The sequence below is a fragment of the Balaenoptera physalus genome (genome assembly GCF_965194825.1).
Source record: "Balaenoptera physalus genome assembly, chromosome: 21".
Classification (NCBI taxonomy): domain Eukaryota; kingdom Metazoa; phylum Chordata; class Mammalia; order Artiodactyla; family Balaenopteridae; genus Balaenoptera; species Balaenoptera physalus.
In genome coordinates this window covers 27,767,908-27,785,159 of record NC_138902.1, presented here as the reverse complement: position 1 = coordinate 27,785,159, position 17,252 = coordinate 27,767,908, and positions in this window count along the sequence as shown.

Genomic DNA, 17,252 nt, shown 5'->3' with positions numbered 1-17,252 from the left:
CAATATGGTACATAGGGACATTTCTGTTATAGAGAAGAGCATTCCACATTCTTTCTCTGGTGTTAGAAGCCAGTATGGTAGTAATCAAGATTCCTGAATTAATGTAATTTAATGCAACTCAGCACCCTCACTTAAACCACCTCCTTCATTAAAGGGGGTGGAAGGTAGATGATTGAAGTGGAGAATGGTTAAGGATCCGGACCCCAGGGGAAGCTGCAGGGGGCAAAGGGGAGAAACAGAAGAGTAGAGGTGGAGAAAGGATGTGAAGCCATCAATTTCCCTCACCGCTTCTGGCCCCTGGAGTTATGAGCCTGAGGTCTTCACTGGGCCTCAGAGTAGCTTCTGGCTCTATTCATTACTCTTTCCCCATCCCCAGCTTTAGCAAAAATAAAGACATTTTTGACATACAAATGCCTGACTGAATGGTGGGACTTTAGGGATCCTCCACTCTCCAGGGAGTCGTATGGGTTAATAACCAATAATCCTGGAGGTTATTTGGTATCCTACAGCAAATTTTGATTTTCTCCTAATGCCTAGCTGAGGTAGGTAGAGGGTTGAAGTGAGAAGAGGAAGAAACAGAGCTGGCTTTGATGCGTGGAGCTCTTCAGAAGCAATCAGGCATAAAGTGGAAACCAAGAGGGATTTGGGAACAGCTCTGGAAAGGACAGCTTGAAAGCAGAAGAAGGTACCTGGGAGACACTGATGCCCAAGACAAAGCTGATAGTGGAGCCCAAGCAATGTGTTAAATTTTATTGTGGTAAATATAAATAGCATAAAATTTACCGTTTTAACCATTTGTAAGTGAATATTTCGGTGGCATCAAGTGCATTCAAAATGCTTTGCAACCTTCACCACTATCCATCCCCAGAACTCTTTCATCGTGCCAAATAGAGACCCTGTACCCATTAAACAATAACTTCCTATTCCCATGTTCCCCCAGTCCCTGGTAACCTTTATTCTACTTTCTGGCTCTATGAATTTACCTATTCTAGGCACCTCATGTAAGTGGAATCATACAATATTTGTCTTTTTGTGTCCGGCTTACTTCACTTAGCATACGTTTTCATATCCATGTTGTAGCAAGAATCAGAATTTCATTTGTTTTTATGGCTGAATAATATTCCATTATGTGTATATATCACCTTTTGTTTATTCATTTATCCATAAATGGACTTTTAGGTTATTTCCACCTTTTGGAATTTGTGAATAATGCAGTTATGAACATGGATGTACAAGTATCTCTTTGAGTCCCTGCTTTCAGTTATTCTGGATATATACCAATCTATAAGTGGAATCACTGGCTCACATGGTAATTGTTTAAATTTTTGAGGAATTGGCATAATGTTTTCCACATCAGCTGCACCACTTTACATTCCCACAAGCCATTCATAAGGGTTCCAATTTCGCTACATCCTTGAAACACTTTTTTTTGTTTATAAATTAATTTTATTTATTTATTTTTGGCTGCGTTGGGTCTTCATTGTTGCACGCGGGCTTTCTCTAGTTGCAGTGAGCAGGAGCTACTCTTCGTTGCGGCACATGGGCTTCTCACTGCGGTGGCTTCTCCTGTTGCGAAGCACGGGCTCTAGGCGCATGGGCTTCAGTAGTTGTGGCACGCAGGCTCAGTAGTTGTGACTCGGGGGCTCTAGAACGCAGGCTCAGTAGTTGTGGCGCAAGGGCTTAGTTGCTCCATGGCATGTGGGATCTTCCCGGTCCAGGGCGTGAACCCATGTCCCCTGCACTGGCCGGTGGGTTCTTAACCACTGTGCCACCAGGGAAGTCCCCCAACACTTGTTATTTTCCATTTTCTAATAGCCATCCTAACGAGTGTACAATGTGTTTTTTTAATGCCACTCCTATGATTTTAATGTGTGATGGTGGGGTGAGGGGAAAGCATGCAACTGAGGCTCAATTTTTCATTTGGGTAAAATGGAATAAATAAACCCCATCTCAAAGGGTGGATGTGATGATTAAATGAGTACCCCATAGAAGGTAATCAACAAATCAACAAATGTTGGTCTCTCTCTCTCATTCCCTTAGATTTCCACTAAACTTCCTCCTTCAATGTCCAGAAAAACTCTGTGAAGTTTTAAACTATGTAGATTTGACATAGGGCTGATTTTAACTTCTGCTTTGCTTTACCTATAAATCATGGAACAGATGTCAAATGTGTTACCTCTAAATAGCACTACACCTGCGGCCAGCTTTCCTCTGAAATTAAGTACTCATCAGCTCTATTACACAAACAAGGAGCAGCTGTAATGCTCGAGGGTCATGTGGGATTATACTTTAAAATGACAGCTCTGCCAACACTTTGTTGAATAACTAAAACAAATTGTCTAGTTAAATTAATAAAATACTTTGGCACCATAAAATCCTGAAATACATGTTTGACACCTTAGAAATGTTTTCAGAGATAAGTAACAAAGGTGTTTATTTTTAATTAGTGTGTTTTCTTCCATCTCTCAGTCACAAACCATGGCTTAGTTCATCGGTTGAACACTCATTGCACGTCCTTTGTAAAGTGCTGCAGATCTGCAATAATGTTATTTTGGGGCTCCTGACAGAATCTATAGAAGGCCCCAGGAACCACAAACCAATCAGTCAACAATGCAATGCCTAAAGTATTTGCATCAAAACACTGAACAATTGCCTTGCAACAAAGCTGGAATCAAACTACCTTAAAGAAAAGGTGTCCTGGCCAGATTTTCTACAATACACAATCATGGATCGATGAAATATGGGAAAACCCAAAGTGATTATGACTCACTGCTGTGCATTTATCCTGTGGTGTCATAATGTGGCAAATCAACACAAAACAACTACATAAAGGGATTTTCAGAGTGGACTCAAAAATCTGTTAAAGCAAACAAAATTTCTTGCACTTTTCTATTTGCTCAGATCAAATCAGAACTATTCACAGATTTCACATGCTCCTCTGTGTAATCCAAAACTTTTGAAAGGTCAGCCTTAGGTAAAATTCTAAAGTGAACAGCTTCTGATTGGCAGGCTTCACCCCCCCAGCCTTCCTCCCTGGCATCTCACTTCCTTTCCCTTCTGGGTGTCACAGATGTGTGAATCCATTACTTGGCCTAATTTATATTGCCCAGTTGGGAAAGGTCTCTCTAAAGAACTAACAATTAGGCTGAGATCTACAGCCGAGCTTCTCACACTTTAATGTGCACATGAGTCACCTGGGGACTTGGTTAAAGTGTGGATTCTGATTCATCAGGTCTAGAGTGGGGTCTGAGTCCTAACAAGCTCTCAGGGAAGCCCGTGCTGCTGGTCTTGGACGCCAGTTAGCGTAGTAAGGATACACGTGAATGCTAGCCAAAGGGAGAGTGAGTACATCCCAGCCCAGGCAGCCTGGACCAGGCCAGCTCACGGATCTGAGAAAAGAGCAAAGTGACTAAGACAGATGAGTGCTGGCATGAAGGGTGAGGCCAAAAAAGGTAGACGAGAGCTAGGTCAATGTGTTAGGGGCTGACTAGGTACAAGGCACTGGGCTAGGCTCTGGGTAAACAGAAATAAATAAGGCAAACTTAGTCCCTGCATCCTAAGAGCTTGCAGTCTAGCAGAATTACCTTGTAGGTGGGAAACCATTAAAATTTATAAACAGAGGAGAAAAGTGATCCAATTGAAATCTTTAAAGGATCTCTCTGGATGCTCTGTAGAGAATGAATTAGAGGGACACAAAGTTGGAAAGAGGAGTTTTGTTTACACACCAGGTGAGAGATATTGATGGGGATGGAAGGAGATTGCTTTTAGGACATGTTTTTGAAGTAGAATAACAGGACTTGATTGCAAGTGGTTCTAACAGAGGTGTGGCAAAAAGAAGGAAGCATCAAGGATTACTCCTCATTTCTGGGAGAAGAAAGTAGGCAAATGGAGGTGACTTCTATGAAGAACAAGAAGGTTGGATAAGAAATAAGCTAACAGGAAGGAATAGATTTAGGAAGAGGCATAAATTTGGGGATAGAACTCAAAAGTTCTGAGTTCTGATTTTAGGTATGCCTGTGAAAATCCAAGTGGAAACTTCAAAAAAACAGTTGGACATGATGTTTTGGCACTTAGCAGGAGAGGTCTGTAGTACAGATTTACATTTAAGAGTCATAAGCATTTAAATGATATTTAAAGTACAGGAATTATTAAAATCTTATTTAAAGTCTGTATCAAGTGAGAAGAGGACCCAGAACCAAGCCCTGAGGAACTCTAGCATTTAGAGTTTGGAGGTAAGGAAGGAGGATCTGAGCCAAAGAAAGGGGAGGAAAATCACCGAAGTATAGAATCAAAGGAGCCCCCAAAAAAGAGAGATTCAGAGGAAGAGGTTTACTCTACTGAATATTCCTGAGAACCCACTGGACTTAAAAATAGGAAGACTACTGTTAGAAGAGGACTATATTTTAAAGTTTGATTTTGAGTTTATAGTTGTCTCTATGTTCAAAAGAAAATTATTCTTTATACTGAGACGTGAAAGCACCATCAGTTCTAAATCTATTAGTGAGAGGGGAAAGACAGGGGGTGCAGTGTGCATAAAATGAATGGATTCTGTAATTGGTAAATAAAACTGTTATTCCTAGAAAAAAAAAAAAAAAGGAAGGCTGTTGGTAACTGTTACGGTCTCAGTTGTGTTCACCCAAAACGTATATGTTGAAGTCCTAACCCCAATACCTCAGACTGTGACTGTATTTGGAGATAGGGCCTTTTAAAAGGTAATTACGGTTAAATGAGGTCACGCAGGTAGACCCTAATCAATATGACTGGTGTCCTTATAAGAAGAGGAGATTAGGACAAAAATAGAGGGTTGGCCACATGAGGACACAGAGAGAAGGTGCCAAGGACAGAGGCCGCAGAAGAAACCAAATCTGCCAACACTTTGATCTTGGATTTCCAGCCTCCAGAGCTGTGAGAAAATAAACTTCTGTTGTTTACACCACCCAGTCTATGGTATTTTGTTATGGCTGCCCTAGCAAACTACTTCAGTGACCTTAGCAAAAGTAGTTTAACGGACTTAATGAAAGTGAAAACCAGCTGGCCTAGATAAAGAGTGAAAGGAAAGTGAGGAAGAGGAGATAGTAAATGCGGAATATTCCTGAGGAAAATTTGGCCATGAAGGGAGAGAAGAGAGAGCTTGGTAGCTAGAAAGGCATACAGAGTCAAGGGAAGGGATCTCTCTAAGATGGAAGATAATATCTTCCATATGAATGAAAGATTTATATATTTTTTGTCTTTATTTTTATTCTGTGTGTAATATTGATCCCATTTTTTTCCACTTTTTATTTGATATTGGAGTACAGCTGATTAACAGTGTTGTGGTAGTTTCAGGTGCACAGCAAAGCGACTCGGCCATACGTGTACATGTATCCATTCTCCCCCAGACTCCCCTCCCATCCAGGCTGCCACACAACATTGAGCAGAGTTCCCTGTGCTATACAGTAGGTCCTTGTTGGTTATCCTTTTAAATATACCAGTGTGCACGTGTCAGTCCCAAACTCCCTAACTATCCCTTCCCTCCACCCTTCCCCCCCAGTAACCACAAGTTCATTCTCTATGAAAGATTTATATTTAAATGCTGACAAAAAACATCAAGGAGGAGAAAGACTGAAGATGCAGATGAGAAATGGAAAAGTGATAAACAACAGAATCCCTGAAAGCCAAGGAAAGAAGAGACCCAGGGATCCTGTAAAAATTCTGTAGAGGGTTCTTTTACCAGAAGAGGGACTTCCTCTATGGTCACAGGATTGCAGAAGCTTATAAATTACAGATAATATCGTACCTAATTGTAGAGCTTTATGATTTTCAATAAACCTGGCTACCCATGATCTAATACAGTCACCCTGTGAATTAAGTGGGGCAGACAAGTTATCTACATTTTACACATGAAGAAAGAAGAAGCAGCAAGATGAAGTGGTTTGCTTGAGGTCACACAGCGGGTTAGTCCCACTGTCAGCTTTAGGTCACAGGGCTCCTGACACTATTTCACACTGGAAATGTAGACTGAATTAGATACAATGTCAGTTACTACACTTTTAAATCTTGAAAATTAGAAGATTCTTAGTAAGATTTTTATTCATTAACAGAGCACAAATCAGGGAGTCAGCACCTCAAAACGTTTTGTTACACAAATCACCAGACACAAGGAGAGGTTCCCTTTTCTGCTTATTTGCAAGAATGAAATAGCTCTGGGTCAAATAGTTAGAGAAAACTCAAACAGAGGAAGGTTATTCTGAAGGGATGAAATTAAACCTAGCATAATAGGTGAATGAAGTTCTAATTAAGTGAAAGATGGTGAAGTTCAAAATGAAAGGATTTTACGTTCAGGAATTTGAGATTTGGCAGCGGGAGTGGGGAAAACCTAAAGACACAAAATCAGAAGCCTTCTGGGGGAGGGAGAGAATATGAGAAACATCAATTAGAAAAGCTTTTCAAATTCAAACAGACTATTAAAACTAGCAAATCCCTAGGACTAAACTCCAATTGGGAAAAACTCTGAAGGAAATATCTCCCACTCCCATGAGATATCAAACATGATTTAGGTAAAAAGCTTTTAGCTTTATGGCTGGGGAGGTAGCAGTAAAGAAAATGAACTTCCTGCCAGTGATTCTTTTTCAAGCCCTGCCAATTCCTGTATCTGGAGAAACGATAAAGAATGTCCAGCCTCATGTTATAAGAGCCGCCGCAGATCTCCAGCTTACCTGCATTCAAGCATCAGAACATCTTAAGTCTGTTTCTAGCCCAGGCTGGAATTGAGAGGCACAGGACCCTTGACTGTTGTTCACCCTCAACTACACTATCTGTATGTCAGCGTAACAGGGCCATCAGCAGTCGGTGCTAGAGAGATGCAGATTGCTGGAGAAAACAGCTGATGAAAAGCAGAACCTTTTCTCTTTGGCAGCAGTACCAATACCATGAAGCACGTCTCTTTTGGAGCTTTCCAAACCACTTCAAAAGCAAGTTTTCTGGCGTGGATCAAGAAAGCCAGGCCAGTTGCCCCTGAGGGCAGAGCCACCAGCCAAGATACTGATGAGGGAAGGCAGCTCAGGACCCATGCTCAGGCCATGGAGCAGCCCTTCTCAGAGCTCTGCTAGCGCCAGCAGACCTGAGCAGCGCCTGAAGAAAGCAGAGTGGAGTTCTGTGATCTTTGGCCAACCCAAAGGTGCCCAGTTCCCTAGATGACCAGTGCCACCCTCCCCCAGACCCTGCCTGCTTCCTGACGGGTTTGCTAAAGATATCCAAGCTCAATTCTGCCTTCTTCAAATTGAACCAAGGCCTGTTTTAGGTTGAACAAAGCTCTGGGACCTAAGTATGAGATCTGAGTTGGCTTTTTATCTCTCTCTCAGTCCTTTTTTTTTTTTTTTTTTTTTTTTTTAGTTTTTTAGAAATTTTCCTTAATTTAACCTAAAAGAGAGACTTATGACATTTGAACTAATATGGAAAAGCCAACAGGACAGAGAATTTGGAGACAGTCTTTCAGAGCCCCACAAGTATTGGGTTGGCCAAAAAGTTCATTCGGGTTTTCAGTAAGCTGTTGCAGAAACTTTTGGCCAACCCAATACATGAAGTTTATCAACAGAACCCTCCCCTGTGCCTCTCCCCAGGTTCCAAATCTGCACTTTTAGCCACAAAGTTTAAAGTGGCAGCTCCTCCCTATGAAACCTACAGTTGAGGATTAATTCCTGAAGACTAATGACTTTGAGGAATCAAAGAAAGAACTCACTAGTAAAGAGACAGCATAAACGTGGTGGTTCAGAGTTAGACTTGCTGCAAATCTCAGCACCATCTCTTCCTAGCTGTGTGATTCTTAGTCTCTCTGACCCTCAGTTTTATCATCTCTAAAATGGGACTAATAACATGTATATCAGAGTATTGTTGTCAGGGTTGAATGTGAAGATATTCAAAATTATTTAATATGTCCAATGTTTAACATAGTGCTGAGCATACAACAGGTACTCAATAAATATTAATAGCTTCCCCAGTTCACATCTCCAAATAGTGGAATTTCTGATTGAGACAAGAGATAGTTCCCAGCAGTCTTATGGGAGGCAGTCAAATTTATTGCTAACCAATCAGGAAGTTTGCCTCAGACCAAAACATCACTTTTATGCAAGCCTAGAACTTGGTGAATAAGGGGGAAAACAATCAATGTCCCTAAGAAGACACTAAAGGATTTACCCCATAACATAATTCTCTTACTATACTTGTTTGCTGAATCTCCAGTTAGATTTCAGTTCCACACGGGAATACAATTTGCCATAATGGAAGTGATGAGGATGGTATTTGGCCAAGGAACAAATCTCCACATGATGTCCCTAAGATAGATACATATGTACAGAAAACAAAGCACAGGAAAATAACACTTTATTGCTACCTGGAGATTTTCCCCAAACACAGAGAGAGGTCTACTGAGCTGACCTTAAAGCTGGAAGGACTCTGTTACTAACTTGGTCTGGTGCCAAAGCAAGCCAGAGACCCCTCCCGCCTACTTCTCCTGAAGCCCAGGCCCAAGTCTTAGATCTGGACACTCCCTTATGAGGAAGGGACAGAATACCTCTCGGAGAGGAGGATGAGGAAAGCAGCCAGAGAGAGTGTAGTCCCAAGGAAGCCAGGGGAGCTTGCCTAGGTTTTGTTTTAGTTTTTCTTGTTTCTTTTTGGTTGTGCGTTCAGCGGAAGAGAGTGGATATCCTCTACTGCCAAAGGATTAGAATGCAGACTTGTTTTATGCAGCATTTGGGTGAACAAAGGGGGCCCCCAAAAAAGAAATGATTAGACTTTCTCCCAAAAGGAGTAGTCGCAAGCTACGTTAGCTCTCCAGCTTGCTCATAAATCTTAACCTAGAGTTAGGAAAGTTCTACCTCTAGCTGTGGCTCATAAAAGATCCTTTAATTTGACCAACCATAGAAGTCCATCTCCATGGAGATGAAGTAAAAGGGAAGGTATGATAGAAGCTGTGGGCTTTCTGTCCTCCACAGGCCAACAGAAATGTCTCTACTTCTTACAGAGCTGGTGCACAGACAGCGTTCAAATGATGCTTACCCACTGACAGTACCACAGAACTGTTCCTTATCTCACCGCAAATATTAAAGATTTCAAAGAATTTTTTGTCTGTATTATGGTACCCTATTCACAGATCAATAAAGCTCCTACCCAGAAAGAAGTGAGATTTCAAAAGAAAGAATGTTAGCATTCTCCGGGTCTTAAAAAGCATTGAAGGAGAATGGTAAATAGGTCCTGGAATCAAATAGACTTAGATTCACACTCCAGCTATGCCACTTATTAATTGTGTGACCTTGGGCAAGTCTCTCAAATTTAGTTCCTCAGCACAATTAGAACAGTAAGAGTAGCCAATAATAGGGTTTTGTGTGGATTTTTTCAAAAATTCTACTGTATGATTTCAAAGCACATGCTTTTACCTACAATATTATAAAGCTTCCTATGATAAAGCTATTAGAAGTCTCATGTATGCAATTCTTTAAAAATTCTGTAAATATAATGGATTAAGAATGAATAAATCTTTAGATGAAATAGTAAAGTATGGTTTGTTTTTAAGAAATCCAGACAGACAGTTTGGACAAAAATCAAGACAGTTTGGACAAAAATCAAATTCCTACGTCTCTTTTAGGGACTAGATTTTATTAGATAAGGTGCTATGGACTACACATTTGTGTCCTCCCAAAATTCATATGTGAAAGCCCTAACCTACAATGGGATGATATTAGGAGATTGGGTTTGGGAAGGTAATTTAGTTTAGGTGAGGTCATGAGGGTGGGGAACTCATAATGGGATTAGTGTTCTTATAAGAAGAGAAAGAGAGCTCTGTCTGCCATAGGAGGATACGAGGAGCTAGCCATTGGCAGATCAGGAAGCAGGTCCTGACCAGACATGAGATCTGCCTCAGTCTTGGACTTCCCAGCCTCTAGAACTGAGAGAAATAAATGTTTTTTGTTTATGATAATATGTTATAGCAGCCCAAGCAGACTAAGACATAAGAATTCTCTTTTTTTAAAAATCCAGTTTAACTGCAGTCACCTACCATCCTGAGATGCTGTCTCCTCTCTCCTAGGGCTACAGCTCCAAGGAGCCAGACCTCTAACCCAAATCTGAAGAGTTTGTCTCTGCTCCTGAAGGATGTTTCTGTCAAACTTAGACTATCAAAGAATGTTTACTAAGTGGAATGAAACATCTCTATGCTGCTCTCCAGCCAACATCTGCAGAGCACACCTCTGTGGGCTCGTTGGACCTCTGAGACTACTTAATCCTGCCCATCAGACTGAGGTCTTGGATTCAGCTGGGAAGTCTAGATTCTGGTGTCAACTTTGCCCTCAGAATGCACATTAATGTCCTGCTTAGCTTTAAGCACTGAGCAGTGAACATTTGGCCATTACCTCTGGCCAGTGGCCTCTCTCCCTGTTCCAATGCCCGTCAGCCTGACCCCCAGTCAGCCTTGGCCTTCACTGAATACCAGGCCTGCTGGGTCCACCTATGACTCCATCAAAGTCCGAACATGATCCGCTGGCTCCCAGTTCAGGATCTTCCCTCAACTCCATCAGTGTATATATTAAACAACCAGGCTTGCTTTATTTTCATTTTCTCATTTTGCCACTTCTTAGAATTCTCTTTTTTGAGAATCCTGACCCCCCAAATTCCGTAATCCTCTTGAAAGGGACACAGCAAATACGCTGCATGCACAGTGCAAACAGAGGCTGATTTCATTTTTCCATCATCTAAAAAGCACATAAGGTAATTTCTAAACCAGCAGTAAAATCTATTTATAAAGAATGCTGATTTGTTTTCTGCACTTTCCAACACAGAGGCTCAATTTATTTCCTTACCATAAAAAGAACCATTACTTTTTTTAAACAATCAGAGTTAGTACATTTTCGAAATGTTTTAATTTCAAAAAAAAAAAAAAAACCCAACTTGCAAATCAGAGTGTAAATAGCTTTCTTAAAATGGCCCCATTTCAGAACCAGTTTGCTGATTAATGATTTCGCTGTGCTTCAAGGCAGATGATTTCACAGTCATTGGGTGTATAATATAATGATGTTTTTAAGAAGCCGTTAGTATCACTAAAAATATAATTATTATAAATAAAATTATAAGGAAAAAAGAGAAATCTTCACTCTAACAATGCCAAATTTTAGACTAACTCATAAATTATGTTTCTATAAGAAAAACCCTACACGTTTCTTCTATGGGACAAACCTAATTGCACCCTGAAAACTTAATAATTATGGAATAGGAACGATAGTAATTTTTTGAGCACCTTGTGTTCTTGGGAGTAGCTGCCTTGTGTTATTAGAAGGGAAACAGCAGCACCTTGTGGACACATAAGAAAGTAGACATTTTGTTCAAGTAGCATCAGGTTGTATTAAAAACATCATTTTTTTAGGTTTCTGTAGCCCTTTCTACATGAGGAGTAGTGTCATATTTGTATTTTAATGACAGCATAGCATGGCTTATAGAGATTTATAAGTGATCTCAAAGTGTATTCAGGGAGACACATCATCTAAATACAGCTTCAAGGACGCTTTCTAAATTCCAAATTGGGGTGTGGGAAAAAATGAGACAGAAAGCTTCTTTGAATGCTCCAAAAACTTAGAAGATGGACAAAATAAGTCTTTAATCAAGCAGTATCAATGACATCCATTCACACAATTCCTAATTTCTGGCAATACTGTAATCTAAAAAGTAAATTCTAACAAGAGTGTAAAGGAAAATGAAAGGAAAGAAGAGCGCAACCTTCATTTCCACACTCCCTAACCCGGATCCCCCTGCCAGTCAACAAAACCCTCCACAAAGGCTGCTTTCTCACCTGAACTTACCTTCTACTCTGTGCTCACATGGTCCAGGGGATGCTGGGAGGTCCTGAGTCCCTTTCAGGAAGTCTGCAAGGTCAAAACCCTTTCCGTGACAGTACTTAGGTGTTACTTGCCTCTCCCACCCCCATCTTCTCCCCAGTGTACACTGGAGTCTCCCAGAAGCTGCCCGGCATGCAATATCACAAGAAATTGAATGTGGTAGCAGATAGGAGAACCAAAATCTCTTCTGTTAAGCCAGACACTAAAGATATATATGCAAAAATATAAAACAATGCCACTCTTCTCATCAATTTTAATAAAATATGTTATTTATGTTAACACGTAATAGGTCTATTTTCTAATAATTTTTAAAATTTCTCAGTTTTAATTTTTAGTATGGTAAATATAGATAGATATAATCCATATTTTAAAAAACTTCTTTAGGGTCCTCAATAATTTTTAAGAGTATAGACTTTTTGACAGCAAAAAGTTTGAGACCTGACGCTTTAAAGCACATACTCTCTGAAGTAGCTTCCACCTACTCCATTTCTTAAGGACAGTACTTTATTGATCATCTCCCATCCCCCTCACCCAAGCTGTGTTGCAAAATCCAGAAACTATTTCTCTACTCCAGGCCTCCCTCATATGGGGAAGTGCTCCATATTGTGGGAATTATTTATTAACTTCTCTACAAAAAGCACCCTTCAATGTCATCAACCTATTTGAAACCACTTCCTTCATACCCTCTCTCTCTAAGACATATATTTTAAATGTTCCTTCTCTCCAGCACAAGTAAATAGGGCTCTACTTAGTAATGGGTCAACAGAAAAAAAGAAAAAAGAAGATGCTTTGAGGCTTTGATAAGTGAGAAAATAATGATAGGGATATTTTTCCAAAGGCCAACAGGCATATGAAAAGACACTCAATGTCACTAATCATCAGGGAAACGCAAATCAAAACCACAATGAAATATCACCTCACACCTGTTAGAATGACTATTAGCAGGAAGACAAGAGATAATAAGTGCAAAGATGTGGCGAAAAGGGAACCCTTACGCACTGTTGGTAGGAATGTAAATTGGAGCAGCCACTGTAGAAAATAGCATGGAGTTTCCTTAAAAAAGTGAAAATAGGACTTCCATATGATCCAGTAATCCCACTTCTGGGTATATATCCAAAGGAAAGGAAATCAGTATCTCGAAGAGATATCTGCACTTCCATGTTCGATGCAGCATTATTCACAATAGCAAAGATGGAAACAACCTAAATGTCTGTCTATGAATGAATGGATAAATAAGATGTGGTATATATGTGTGTGTGTGTGTGTGTGTGTGTGTGTGTACTCTCTCATAGAAACAGAGAGTAGAACAGTCGATGTTTTCATGTCAGATCTATATGTTTTGCCTCCATTTCCTTTTAGTCCAAACAACAGAACACAATTTTAGTAAAGTTAGTGCAATTGGTCTGGACCCACTGCTCTCATACTGCAATCACTGTTAAACCTAATCTTTTGCCACAAAAAAATTGGGGAAGAATGTACCATATGCACTTGTCAAAATTAATTGTTTTACCTTGCTTTTAAAAACTCAAGGTAAAACAATTCCTTCCAGAAAAATTAAGAAATAAAAACTTGGAAATGTAAAATATGTTGTTACGTCTTTGCATAAGGATGCTAATAGAGCATAAACATCAGTTTAAATTTTTATTTCAAATTTTCATTTCAAATGAAAATTTTTAAGAAGGGGAGGGTTAGTAATTTGTTAAAAACTTCCCATTTAAATTAACTCAAGTAAATATAAGGATTTTCCTTCATTTAAAGCCCTTTTTACAAGAACACTTTAAAGCATAATTGGTTTCTCCCCTAAATCTAGTCCCAAGTCACCATTTACAACTGAACATCAAAGATTTCAGAAATGATTTTGAAGCTCTTGCACCTTACTAAGTGCTATTTGCAACCTCAGACTTCTATCATTTTGGACTTTACTTTTGCACAGCAATAAACACACCTCTCCCATTATTCTCTACCTCCATACACTTCTCTTTTCATTTAATATCTAATTTTTCTCAGAGTATTCTTACCCATCTTTAAGTATACAAATGACAAAAGATACAGTATAGTACAATACGTATAGTATATGTATAAACATTGTATCTAGTTATAAAAATTTTCCTTTTAAAAACTAAAAATAAAGATTTAATTTTCAGAAAAGATAGATTTGGGGAACAAACTTCTCCAGCTGCCAGTCATGAAAACATAAATTCTAGGTCAATGTTTCCCAAATTTGCCTGACCACTAAGAATCATTTGTGACACTTACCAAAAACACATATTCCTGGGTCCCATCAATGATCTTCTTGAATAAAAATCTCTAGATGAGGAGCCTGGGGGGTCAGTGTTTCTAAAAAATATCTTCAGTGATTCTTTTTTTTTTTGTCCGCACCACGCAGCTCGTGGGATCTTAGTTCCCCGACCAGGGATCAAACTCGGGCCCACGGCAGTGAAAGCACCGAGTCCTAACCACTGGACCGCTAGGGAATTCCCTGCAACGATTCTTAAGGTCAGTAAAGCTTGGAAAATTGTACAAGGATCCCTCTCATTGAATAACCTTGAAAACTTGGGAATGTTAATGGAAAATATGTTAACAGAATTTCAAATTTGTCCCCTTGCTAAAAACACGTTTGCTCACACCTCCTCAATTCATCAAGATCCTAGAGGACTTATATAACTCCTGAAACCCACAGAAACCTGGAGGAGTTGAAAATAAAATTAATTAAAAAAAAAAAAAGTGGCTGCTTAACTTCAAAACAGAGGGTGGGACTAGAAGGGAGAGTCATGAATTTATCTTGATTCCAGTACAAAGCACCATCTTAGATTCTACAAACTAGACTGGATACTAATCTACTAAACCATTTGTCATGGTTTTGCTTTGAGTTAGGTTTGAATTGGGCCCATCTTGATTCTGTGGTGCCACCAGGAATCAAGAGTTTAATATTGCCAAAGATTCTTTAATATTCAAACTGGTTTCCATTCTTTTTCTATGTCACAAAGAGCTATGGCTTGAGTGAGAGGATCCTGGTATCGCTTACACAACCCATCATACCCGCCGCTGCAGAATAAGCGTCCAGGAATACCACTTTGTTCATCTCACCCCACTACTATTTAATCACTCTAGAGTGCTTACTGATTTCATGCAAATTCTTCAGCCAAAAAATGACCCCAGGGACTTCTCTGGGGGCGCAGTGGTTAAGAATCTGCCTGCCAATGCAGGGGACACAGGTTTGAGCTCTGGTCTGGGAAGATCCCATATGCCGCGGAGCAACTAAGCCCGTACGCCACAGCTACTGAGCCTGCACTCTAGAGCCCGCGAGCCACAACTACTGAGCCCACACGCCACAACTACTGAAGCCCACACGCCTAGAGCCCGTGCTCTGCAACAAGAGAAGCCATCACAATGAGAAGCCTGCGCACCGCAAGGAAGGGTAGCCCCCGCTCGCCACAGCTAGAGAAAGCCCGCATGCAGCAATGAAGACCCAAAGCAGCCAAAAATAAATAAATAAATATTTATAAAAATAAAATAAAAAATAAGTTAAAAAAAAATGAGCCCAACTTGCCTTCTCAGTCCTAGTTCCCACCACTCTAATCTACATGCCCTGTGCTCCAAACAACAGGGTCACTCACTGCTCCTTACACAAGCCCTTTACTCTTCTATCTCCATGCCTTTGCTAATACTGCTGCCACCATCAGACATGCCTATCCTCCCCCATCTCCATCTATCAAAATCCTACCCATTGTTCAAGACCCTTCTCGGATGCCACTTTGACTATTAATCTTCTCCTGATCCCTAGAGCAAGACAGGAGCACAAACTCCTATAACATGTCACCACCATATCCTGCTACAACATTTTGTTTATATCTTTCTCAGGGCACTTTGATATCTAATAATAATAGCTAACATTTATGATGCACTATTTATCAGGAACTTTTTAAAGTATTTTCCTATATTAACTCTCTTAATATTCATCATAACCCTAGGAGGTATCATCCCATTTTATAGCTGAAGAAACATAGCTATGTGGAGTTTAAATAACTAAGTCAACTAACTTATAAAGACAGCAAGGTTTGTCCACCCAAGCAGTCTGTCTCCAGAAGCTACACTCTTATGTTATACTGCCTTTCACAGCTCATTATTTATTTAGATGAAGCCCCTTAAGATCAGGCCCTGAGTCTAAGCATCTTTTGTATTCTCCTATCACCAAGCAGTGTCTTTGCAGAGACAGCTGATAAATAAATAAGGAATTGACTTCCAATGGCCTGCTTTTCCTTACCCATCCAATGTGTCTACTTGTGTTTTTCTATCACAACCCCTCCTATCTAGTCAAGTCACACTCTATTCCACTCTCTTCATTATCCCACACCAGGATTTAGAATCTTACTATTTTAACTGACATTTAGGCAAGGTCTACTATGAAACAGGCATTGGGTACGGGTGTAGGTGAAACAAAGATAAATAAGCCATGGCTCCTGAGCTTGAAAAGCATGGTACTAAACTACAGATTGAGAAATGAAGGCTATCTGGGGAAACAGAGGAAGTCATTCAAAGATGGCTTTTTGGAGAAAATGAAGCCTGAGTTTGTCTTAAAGGCTGAAAAAAAAGGGCCACATGAAGAGGGTGGGTAAGAGTCTAAAGCAGCATTCTAGGCAGCAGAAGCAAACACAGAGCTCTCCAACATTTCCAGTAATTTTGTGTGACTGGAATTAAGGTGGCAGGGGTTCAGTGGTGGGTAAAGGGGTCACGATCACCAGTTTATTAAGTGATGCTAGGATTTTCCCTCCAGAAAGCAACAGGCTTCCCTTTTATAGATTTTAGGTAGAGGAATAATGATCAGCGATTTCTTTAGAGAGATCACTCAGCACTACAGAGAACGGTTTGGAAGGTGGCGAAAATGGAATCAGGGAGGTGGATTATCAAACTGATGAAGAGACTGGAACAGGTGACTGAAGTTGTGAAAGCCTCTCAAGACCCACCCTATATGGAAAGAGCTCTCTGATTGCATTAGTTTCCACGGTCACCCTCCCACTCTACCTCCGCCCAAATTCCTGCAGCACTAGTGAAATCTTCGGCCCAAATGTTGGCACTTAATTGTCTTTTATTTTATTCCCTATTTGTTTCCTGTACACTACTCGAGTCTCCCTAATTAAAACAGTACAATAAACGTTTATGTAACTGAGATGGCTCATGACGTCGTCCAAGGCCAGATAACGCGCTGTTACCCAACGCCCCCGCCGCCCCGCTCCCACACGCCGGCTCAGCCCTCGGCCGCGGGGCGCAGTCAGGACCAGACCGCTGTGCAGAATCCGGAGGGTTGACGGAGTCATTTATTTCACCCTCTGATCTAACTATCGCCTCCTCCCGAGACCTAGCAGGCGGCTCTCTCCAGAGTGGCTCAAGACGCCG